Source organism: Mesoplodon densirostris, chromosome 12 (assembly GCF_025265405.1).
Source record: "Mesoplodon densirostris isolate mMesDen1 chromosome 12, mMesDen1 primary haplotype, whole genome shotgun sequence".
Taxonomy (NCBI): Eukaryota; Metazoa; Chordata; class Mammalia; order Artiodactyla; family Ziphiidae; genus Mesoplodon; species Mesoplodon densirostris.
In genome coordinates this window covers 25,120,830-25,130,060 of record NC_082672.1, presented here as the reverse complement: position 1 = coordinate 25,130,060, position 9,231 = coordinate 25,120,830, and the positions used below count along the sequence as shown (strand labels likewise).

The 9,231-nt window shown below is 39.4% G+C and overlaps 1 pseudogene; it reads left to right on the top strand.

Moving 5' to 3' along the window:
- Window positions 1-731: 731 nt before the first annotated feature.
- LOC132500229 (small ribosomal subunit protein uS13-like) lies at window positions 732-1,129 on the top strand (annotated as a pseudogene).
- Window positions 1,130-9,231: the final 8,102 nt, after the last annotated feature.

Below are 9,231 nucleotides of genomic sequence, written 5' to 3'. Positions count from 1 at the left end.
AATAGGAGGTGACATAATAACTCGAAGTTTCAAAGCACAAAATGAATATAACGTTATTGAGGGCATTAAGATTTGATGGGATAAAACTCAGGCTAAAAATATCAAGAGAAAGACATACTTTATTAAAAAAATTATCTAGCAGAAGAAAAATAGAATAGTGCTTTGTACAACTAAGGATACTTCCACGTGGAAGCAAAGGTAAAGCACAAGAGAAATAAAACAATTATACTGCCATGATAATATACCTCAGACCACTTAGGAAGAGGAAAAATATGGATATTATGTTTTTGGTGTTAAATCTTGGTATGAAGTAACCCTTTGCAGTTAACAGGAGACTATCTTTTGGAAAATTAACTTTGATAAAATTAAAGTATTTGATGAGCGTTTAACTTTTAATGTTGCCATTTTTAATCTCTAAAAAAGAGGGAGAATACAAGAGAGGTAAACATCAATATGGAAATTCTGAGGGGGATTAATAATAGTGAGGGAGTAACCAGAATCTTGGAGTTCAGACTACTGCGAAAGTCACATATGTCCCCTTGCCCAGCGTTCCTCAAAATGAGGTTCCTAGACACAGTAATACCACGCATTGTTGTTGGTCTGCAACAAGCTTAAAGTAAGTTCTGGAAACTTTTACAGTAATTTCCATCGCCACAACATTTTTACTATTCAAAATTAAAACTGATCCCTTGCTCTCATCCACTGGAGGCCCACACACCACATCTCTAGTGATGCAAGTACTCAACGCCCACATCGATGGGCGGCGGAAGATTACCTTTGCCATCACGGCAGTTAAGGGTGTGGGGCAAAGACGGGCTTGTGTGGTGTTGAGGAAAGCAGACGGACCTCAGCAAGAGGGCAGGAGAGCTCACTTAGGATGAGGTAGAGCGTGTGATCACCATGATGTAGAATCCACACCAGTGCAAGATCCCAGACAGAAGGACGTGAAGGATAACAAATAGGTCCTGGCCAACGGTCTGGACAACAAGCTCCGTGAAGACCTGGAGCGACTGAAGAAGATTCAGGCCCACAGAGGCTGCACCACTTCTGGGGATTTCGTGTCCGAGGCCAGCACACTAAGACCACAGGCTGCTGTGGCTGCACTGTGGCTGTGTCCAAGAAGAAATAAATTTGTGGGAGTATGTTAATAAATAATTTATACAGTTAAAAAAAACACAACTGATCCCTCACTTACAGATGCTCTGAGAAGCACTGTCCTAGTTCATGATAAAATAGAATTCAAAAAGTGTACTGCTCTTTGTCCTGAAAAGGATTACAGCTTATTAGGAAAAAGAATCTAAAGAGAAAACTAAAGAGTGAGGGAATCGGAGTGTACAGCTGGGGATTATTCCAATGGGACAAATGAGGGAAATCATCTAAAAAGTAAGGTGATTATATTAACAGCTCTCTTGATGAGAAAAGGGGGTGAAACCCTTTTATTGAGCACTTGTTTTCTATTGGACACTTTTATTTACATTATCTTATTTAATCTTCTCCCTTCAGATAAGTGCTATTTTTCTAATTTTTATGGAAGGGGGCATGAGGCTCAGGGACTTTAGTAGGCTGTGTGGTGGCCCCCCAAAAGATATGCATGCCCACATCCTAATTCCAAGAACATGTGAATATTACCTTATCTGGTAAAATGTGATTAAGTTAAGGATCTCAAGAGGAGGAGCTTATCCTAAATAGATCCTAAATTCAATCACACGTATCTTTATAAGATGGACACACAGAGAGGATGAGGAAGCAACAAGATCGTGGAAGGAGAGATAGGAGTGATGTGTCCACAAGCCAAGGGGTGCCCAGAGCCACTAGGAGCTGGAAAGCAAAGAATGGATTCTTCCTAGAGCCTTCAGAGCCTGCAGACACTTGATTTTGGATTCTGGCCTCTGGAACTGTGAGGGAACAAATCTCTGATGTTCTAATCCACCCAATTTGTGGTAATTTGTTAAAGCAACCTTAGAAACCTAATAACAGTGACCTAAAGTAACTTCTACAAAATGAAAAAAATATATATGATATTTAACCTCAGGCTAACTCTAAAGCTTTTTTTTTTTTTTTTTTTAAAGAAGATGTTGGGGGTAGGAGTTTATTAATTTATTAATTTATTTTTGCTGTGTTGGGTCTTCGTTTCTGTGTGAGGACTTTCTCCAGTTGCGGCAAGTGGGGGCCACTCTTCATCGCGGTGCGCGGGCCTCTCACTATCGCAGCCTCCCCCGTTGCGGAGTACAGGCTCCAGACGCACAGGCTCAGTAGTTGTGGCTCACGGACCCAGCTGCTCTGCGGCATGCAGGATCCTCCCAGACCAGGGCCCGAACCCGTGTCCCCTGCATTAGCAGGCAGACTCTCAACCACTGCGCCACCAGAGAAGCCCCTCTAAAGATTTTTACTCTGACGTATCACATAGCAGCCTTCCAGACTTTATAATGCCTGGATAAATGATTAGGAATATATTGAGAGGATAGTGAGAACACAGAGAAATAAAGAGTATAAGATGGGGCGTCATGTACTAGGTGGGAATCTTGGTTCCTCTACCCACTTACTTGTCTTCTCAAAGTCTCAGTGCCCTCAACTGAAAACAAAGTGTAATAAACCGCATTAATCACATTATTGCGCGGATTGAGGATAATAACATACCTGTAATTTTCTTTGCAACTTGTGCAACACTAGTCCAATGCTAATTACCAAGACCAATTCTTCCCTCAAGAGAGACTGAAGAGACGACGTTGGTAGTACCCTTTCCATTCACTCTTTCTCTGTTGCGGATGCAGTGGCACTGGATTGCCCACCTTCCTGTCACAGCAGATGGCAAGGCGAGCATCCTCCTGTTTCAGGATGCACAGGCCTAATATCTCGTGCCGACAGGAGCAACAGAAAGCCCCTGAGCCTGCTGAACAATTTCTACTTGAAAGAAAACCTCAGCAGCTACCAGGCCAAAACAAAATAGTTATTTTTGGCAGATCTTTTCTTCAGGATTCAGAAGGACAATAGTAAATAACTCTATTCAACAGGCCAGCTCATTTTTACTTGTTTATTTACACCCTGCCTTGTTCCAGAAAGGATTTAAGGTGGATTACCTATTAATATTACACAAGATAAAATAAGTGAAAAATAAGTGGTGAAGAAAGTAGGACAACAGGAAAATGAAACTCAGAAAAATAAGTGAAACCTGGAATGAGTTAGACTCACCATGTTCAGTGAGGATTTTCCCTCACCAGGGGTGGCCACGAGTGTGTCTCTAAGCTTTCTTGCTGTTAATATAAAAAGGGGCTCTAAAGCAAGGTCCCCAGCAACATTCTCTTTAGGATGTGATTTCAGCCTGCCCAGGGCACTGGCTATGGGTGATCAAGGCCCTAAAGATCTTGACACTGAGCATAACAATAATCATTTTAGCCTGGATTAAAAAAAAAATCAGTAAAGCATCAATGAAATTTGTGTCTTTGAGGAACATAACTTCCTGATGTCCTGCGTAATATAAACTAGCTATAAAATTTATATTTGCAGAACTGTTGACTCACTAACTGTACAGGATGATTAACTATAAATCAGGTAAGCAAAGGGGGACATCTACCAAAAAGGATGACTTTGGTTTTAGAACCGTTCATCTGTAACCCTTCTTTTTTAGTACTAATCAGGGCAAGCTTGATCTGTAGCACTCTAGCTTCATGGTAATAAACTTACTGTCTGCTTATAAGAGAATGTCTATTTTTCTATTCTCTAGAATGGGGGAAATGCATCCAGCTTATAGAAGAGTGTCATTAAATTATTAAGATTCAAATTGAAAGGAAAAGGGCAGTTGGAGCACGTCTCTATTTTTACTTCACTGAAATCACTATTAAAGATGAATTGAGCTAGCTTTGGGGGAGTGAATTGTGCAGCTAATTCACAGGGTGAGCGGGGGGAGCCCTGCATGGTGTTGCGATGCTTAAAATAAAAGAGTTTATAAGGGTTATATTAAGGTATTTTATAGTGAAAATTGATGATGGGTAAGTAGCTATGGCCCTCATGCCCCTTTTAGTCCTGAATTCTCTCTCTCTCTGATCTCTGGCAGGGATTGGTAAATTTTTTCTGCAAAGGGCTAGATGGTAAATATTTTAGTCTTTGTGGGCCTTATGTTTTCTGCTGTGACTCTCCAACTCTGCAATTGCAGTGCAAAATCAGCCATAGACAACTCGTAAGTTAATGAGTGTAGCTGTGTTCCATTAAAGCTTTTTTTAACGAAAGCAGGTGGCAGGGTACTTGGCCCATGAGCCATGGTTTGCCGAATCCTGCTCTGTGACATAGAACATGGGGTTTTAAATCCTTGTTCAAAGTTTTCACTGTATTCTGAACTGTTTTCTGAGAGAAATTTTGGCTTGACAGCCTACCTCCCTGAAGGTGATGGGAGGGCCCTCCCTTTAGGTTAGAAGACCTTGATTTTTTGAAATAGATCACTGCCTCCTGCATACCGGTTTTCTAAATCATGGAGTGCTCCATTCCACTGATAAGACTGAAAAACTATGTTCTCGGCCTCCAGCCTAGCCCCCACCTTAGTATATCAGAGCCTAGCCATGTGTCCAGGTCTGACTGGGACACACATGAGGGAGATACCTTAGTGGGCACAATCATAATTCATGACTCTTGATTTTAAAAAGTTCAGCCTTGCCTCTAGCCAGTTATAGGAACATTCATACATGTACAATGTCACCTTTTCTTTTTTAGAAGACCCTCACAGGATAACAGTTGGACACTACTCCATCTTTTATTAAGGATTGTATATAAAAGTGACCCTTTGGAGGGTATATTTCCTCCTTTGTAAAATTGCTGTTGAGGACACTTTCCATTAGATTGTTTTGTGTTCTTCATGTAAAACTTTGTGAGCCCTCTTAGAGTTTAGAGGGACGACAGAAGTGCTTCTCTTGTTATGCTTCCTGTTATTAACCAGACAATGCAGTATAACTTCTCCTATGCCACCCGTTTGTCCTACTTTTTGGCTCTGTTTCCAAAAAGTAAAGCTAAGTACATGTTCCGTTGCACAGATTATAAATAGTCGAGGTCTTCTTACCCATCTATGTCTTCCTTTTCATTCTTGGTCTTTTCATTTTTTTCTGTTTTTTTTTGAGGGGGGAGGGGGGATCTGATTGTATTTGTATCTTAATATAGAATACCATAGAAGTATAAATAATAAAGTTTGGGCTTGTTGAAAATGTTAAAGACCACAAAAGGACAATTTCATCTGTGTTTGAAACTAGAAAAACAAGGAAGTGATCATCAAGCTGCCTGGGGCAGATGGTGTAATGATAACAGATAAGAAAACTATTAAATTTATATTTTGCTTTCAAATTCTGCTGCAAGGAAAGTGGTCTCCAGGCTGGAAGAATAAGAACAAATAATACCTTGAATTATTTTTTTGAATTCCTCGTTTTCTTGGAATTTATTTAATTTTTTTTAACACCTTGTCCCATTGTATTTTCACCGTGGGAGGTAGTCACAGTAGTTATTATTATCCTGCTTTACTAAGAAGGAAATTGTGACTCAGTGTTAAATGACTTGTGCACACTCACAAACAATGCAAAGAGGGAGTTGACTGCAACTCTGTGTAAATAAGTAGACAGTAAGGCAAAGCCTGGTCTCTTTAAATAAATTTTGGTTGTCAGCACTGGATGCGAGTTACACCAGCCTACTGAGAAAACTGGGGTGCAGTGCAAATAGGAGATGCTCAAAATATTTTTTTGAAAGAGTGAATTGAGCTGAGCATTAATCTTAGTAAATTACTGAGGTATTGCAGAGACCAAAAGATGAATAAATAAAGGAAATCTCAGTCCATTTTTCAAAAAGAGGGAGAGATTCCACAATCCATACATAGGTCAACTATTCTCAGAGACGATCCCAGAAAAAGTCAAGAATGGACTTTCAAGCTAATGGCTTTGAGTATTAACGAAGGAATGTAGTGGTTACTAGGAGTGAACATAGGTTTGCAAGGAATGCCATGTTATGCTTGCTTAATTTGTTTTCTTGCTTTTGAAACAGAGCTACTGTAAGATCAGAGGATTGACTAAGAAAATTTAATTTTCACAATAATATCATAAAAATAGCAACCACTTCTTAAACACTAACTGTATGCCAGACCCTGGTTGCCTTATTTCATTTAGTCCCACAATGGTCCCAGTGCATAGGTATGTTTCTATCTCCCTTGTTTCAGATAAGACAAAGGTTCATTGAGAGCAAGTAATTAAAGTCACATTGCTAGCGAGTGACTGAGCTGGAGTCAAAGCCAGATTTGTCTGACTCAAAGCCATTGGTGGTAAGTCACAACAGCACCATTTCGTGTTGACACACAGCAGGGCTCATAAGATCTTTGAGGCAAAGGTGAACTAAGGATCTACAGGTTGGGTCACACTGTCTTTACATAGATTCACAACAGGTTGAAAACAAATCTAAGGCAGGTTGATTAGTAATTTGGTCTTAGTCTGCTCAACATTTGAATCTATAAAGAAAACATACTTATCCCTTCTGCAGTGGACAAAATCAAGAAGAGAAGCCAATCTTATCACTGCTATAAGCTAACATTTGCATGGTGTGTCTCATTTTACAAAATACTTTCACTTAGCTTGTCACATTGGATTCTCTCTCACAACTCTATAAAGAAGACTTATCACTAGCTCCCAAACTCTCCCTCTTGCCTACCACGCCCCCCCGCTTTTTTTTTTTTTTTTTTTTACAATGAGCAGAAATGAGGTTCAGGGAAATCAAATGACTCAATCAGAGTCATGGTGAATAATCTGGGGACTTCTGTTTTCTGTCACACTGCAACAGATATGGAGTCCTGATTAGAAATAATATCAAGACATGCAAATGCCAGATCAAAATTATTAAGATGAAATATGAAGGTGATGAATATGAAGTCTAACACTGAAGGAAAAAGTATGTTTTTGTTGAATGTGTAATGTAAGCCAACATTTCACTCTGATTACTAATAATACTAATTTAATGTTAGCCTGGATTAATGGAAACATAATGTCTACATTGCAATAAGCAATATTTCCACTGAACATGTAACTTTTCAAAACATACATGGACCCATATTTTCTGGGCCTAGTATTTATTAAAATCTCAGACTAAGTAGAGTGCACCTAAAGGCAGCTAAATACTGAAGAGACCATGGGCTACATTTGATTGTGGAAGGGAATGAGGAAATGCATAAAAAATCTAATTGGTTTCAAATTTTTAAAATTATCACGTGGAAGAGGAAAAATTAAGATTTGTTCTGTGTTGGTTGGTCTAGGTCCAACAGGTGTTGGTGTATAACAAGACAAAAAGCACAAAGGTTTAAGTATCAGACAGTCAGATTTTGGCTCAACATAAAAAATAATTCTAACAATGGAGCAGTTCCTGAGGAAATGAGCATTGTGAGTTTTTAAAATTTAACTTATTTAAACAAAAAAGAGAGCCAAAAACAATTCATTCATTTCTCCCATTCCCCACTCTTCACCAGGGCATCTACCAATCTGCCTGTTCTCTCTGTCTATGAGCTTGTATTTTGTTGTTTGTTTGGTTTTTAGATTTCATGTATAAGAGAGATCATATAGTGTTTGTCTTTCTCTGTATGGCTTATTTCACTTAGCATAATGCTCTTGAAGTCCATCCATGTTGTCACAAATGGCAAGAGGTCATTCTTTTTTATGACTGAATAATATTCCATTGGCTAAATATACCACAATTTCTTTATTCATTCATCCACTGATAGACACTTAGGTTGTTTCCATATCTTGGCTATTGTAAATAATACTGCAGTGAACACGGGGGTGTACATATATTTTCAAATTAGTGTTTTTATTTTCTTCAAATAAATACCCAGAAGTAGAATTGCTGGATCATATGGTAGTTCTATTTTTTTTTTTTTTTTTTTTTTGTGGTACATGGGCCTCTCACTGTTGTGGCCTCTCCTGTTGCGGAGCACAGGCTCAGCGGCCATGGCTCACGGGCCTAGGTGCTCCGCGGCATGTGGGATCTTCCCAGACTGGGGCACGAACCCGCGTGCCCTGCATTGGCAGGCGGACTCACAACCACTGCGCCACCAGGGAAGCCTGGTAGTTCTATTTTTAATTTTTTGAGGACTGTCCATAATATTTTCCATAGTGGCTGCACCAATTTACATTACCACCAGCAGTGTACAAATGTTCCCTTTTCTCTACATCCCCATCAACACTTTTTATTTCTAGTATTTTTGATAATAGCCATTTTAATGGGTGTGAGGTGATAACTCATTGTGGGTTTTTTTTAATATAAATTTATTTATTTTATTTTATTTATTTATTTTTGTCTGCGTTGGGTCTTCGTTGCTGCACGCAGGCTTTCTCTAGTTGTGGCGAGCTGGAGCTACTCTTCATTGTGGTGCACGGTCTTCTCATTGCAGTGGCTTCTTTTGCTGCAGAGCATGGGCTCTAAGGTGCGCGGGCTTCAGTAATTGTGGCTCACGGGCTCCAGAGCTTAGGCTCAGCAGTTGTGGTGCACCTAGCTCAGTTGCTCTGCGGCATGTGGGATCTTCCCGGACTAGGGATTGAACCCATGTCACCTGAATTGGCAGGCGGATTCTTAACCACTGTGCCACCAGGAAAGTCCCGCTCTCATTGTGGTTTTGATTTGCATTTCCCTGGTGATTAAAGACGTAGAGCATGTTTTCATGTACCTGTTGGCCATCTGTGTGACTTCCTTGGAAAAATGTCTGTTCAGATCTTCTGCACATTTTTTAGTTGGATTGTTTTGTTATTTTTGCTATTGAGTGTTCTTTACATATTTTGCATATTAGCCCCTTATCAGATACATGATTTGTAAATATTTTCTTCCATTCCTTAGGTTGCTTTTTCATTCTGTTGATGGTTTCCCTAGCTGTGCAGAAGCTTTTAGTTTGACATAGTCACACTTTTTAATTTTTGCTTTCATTGCTTTTGCTTTTAGTGTCAAATTCAAAAATCATTGCTATGACCTATGTCAAGGAGCTTTTTGCCTATGTTTTCATCTAAGAATTTTATGGTTTCAGGTCTTGCATTTAAGTCTTTAAACCATTTCAAGTTAACTTTTGTGATTGGTGTAAGACAGTGGTAAAATTTCATTCTTTTGCATGTGGCTGTCCAATTTTTCCAGCACCATTTATTGAAGAGACTGTCCTTTCCCCATTGTATATCCTTGGCTCTTTTGTCGTAAACTAATTGACCATATATGTGTGGTTTTATTTCTGGGCTCTTTATTCTG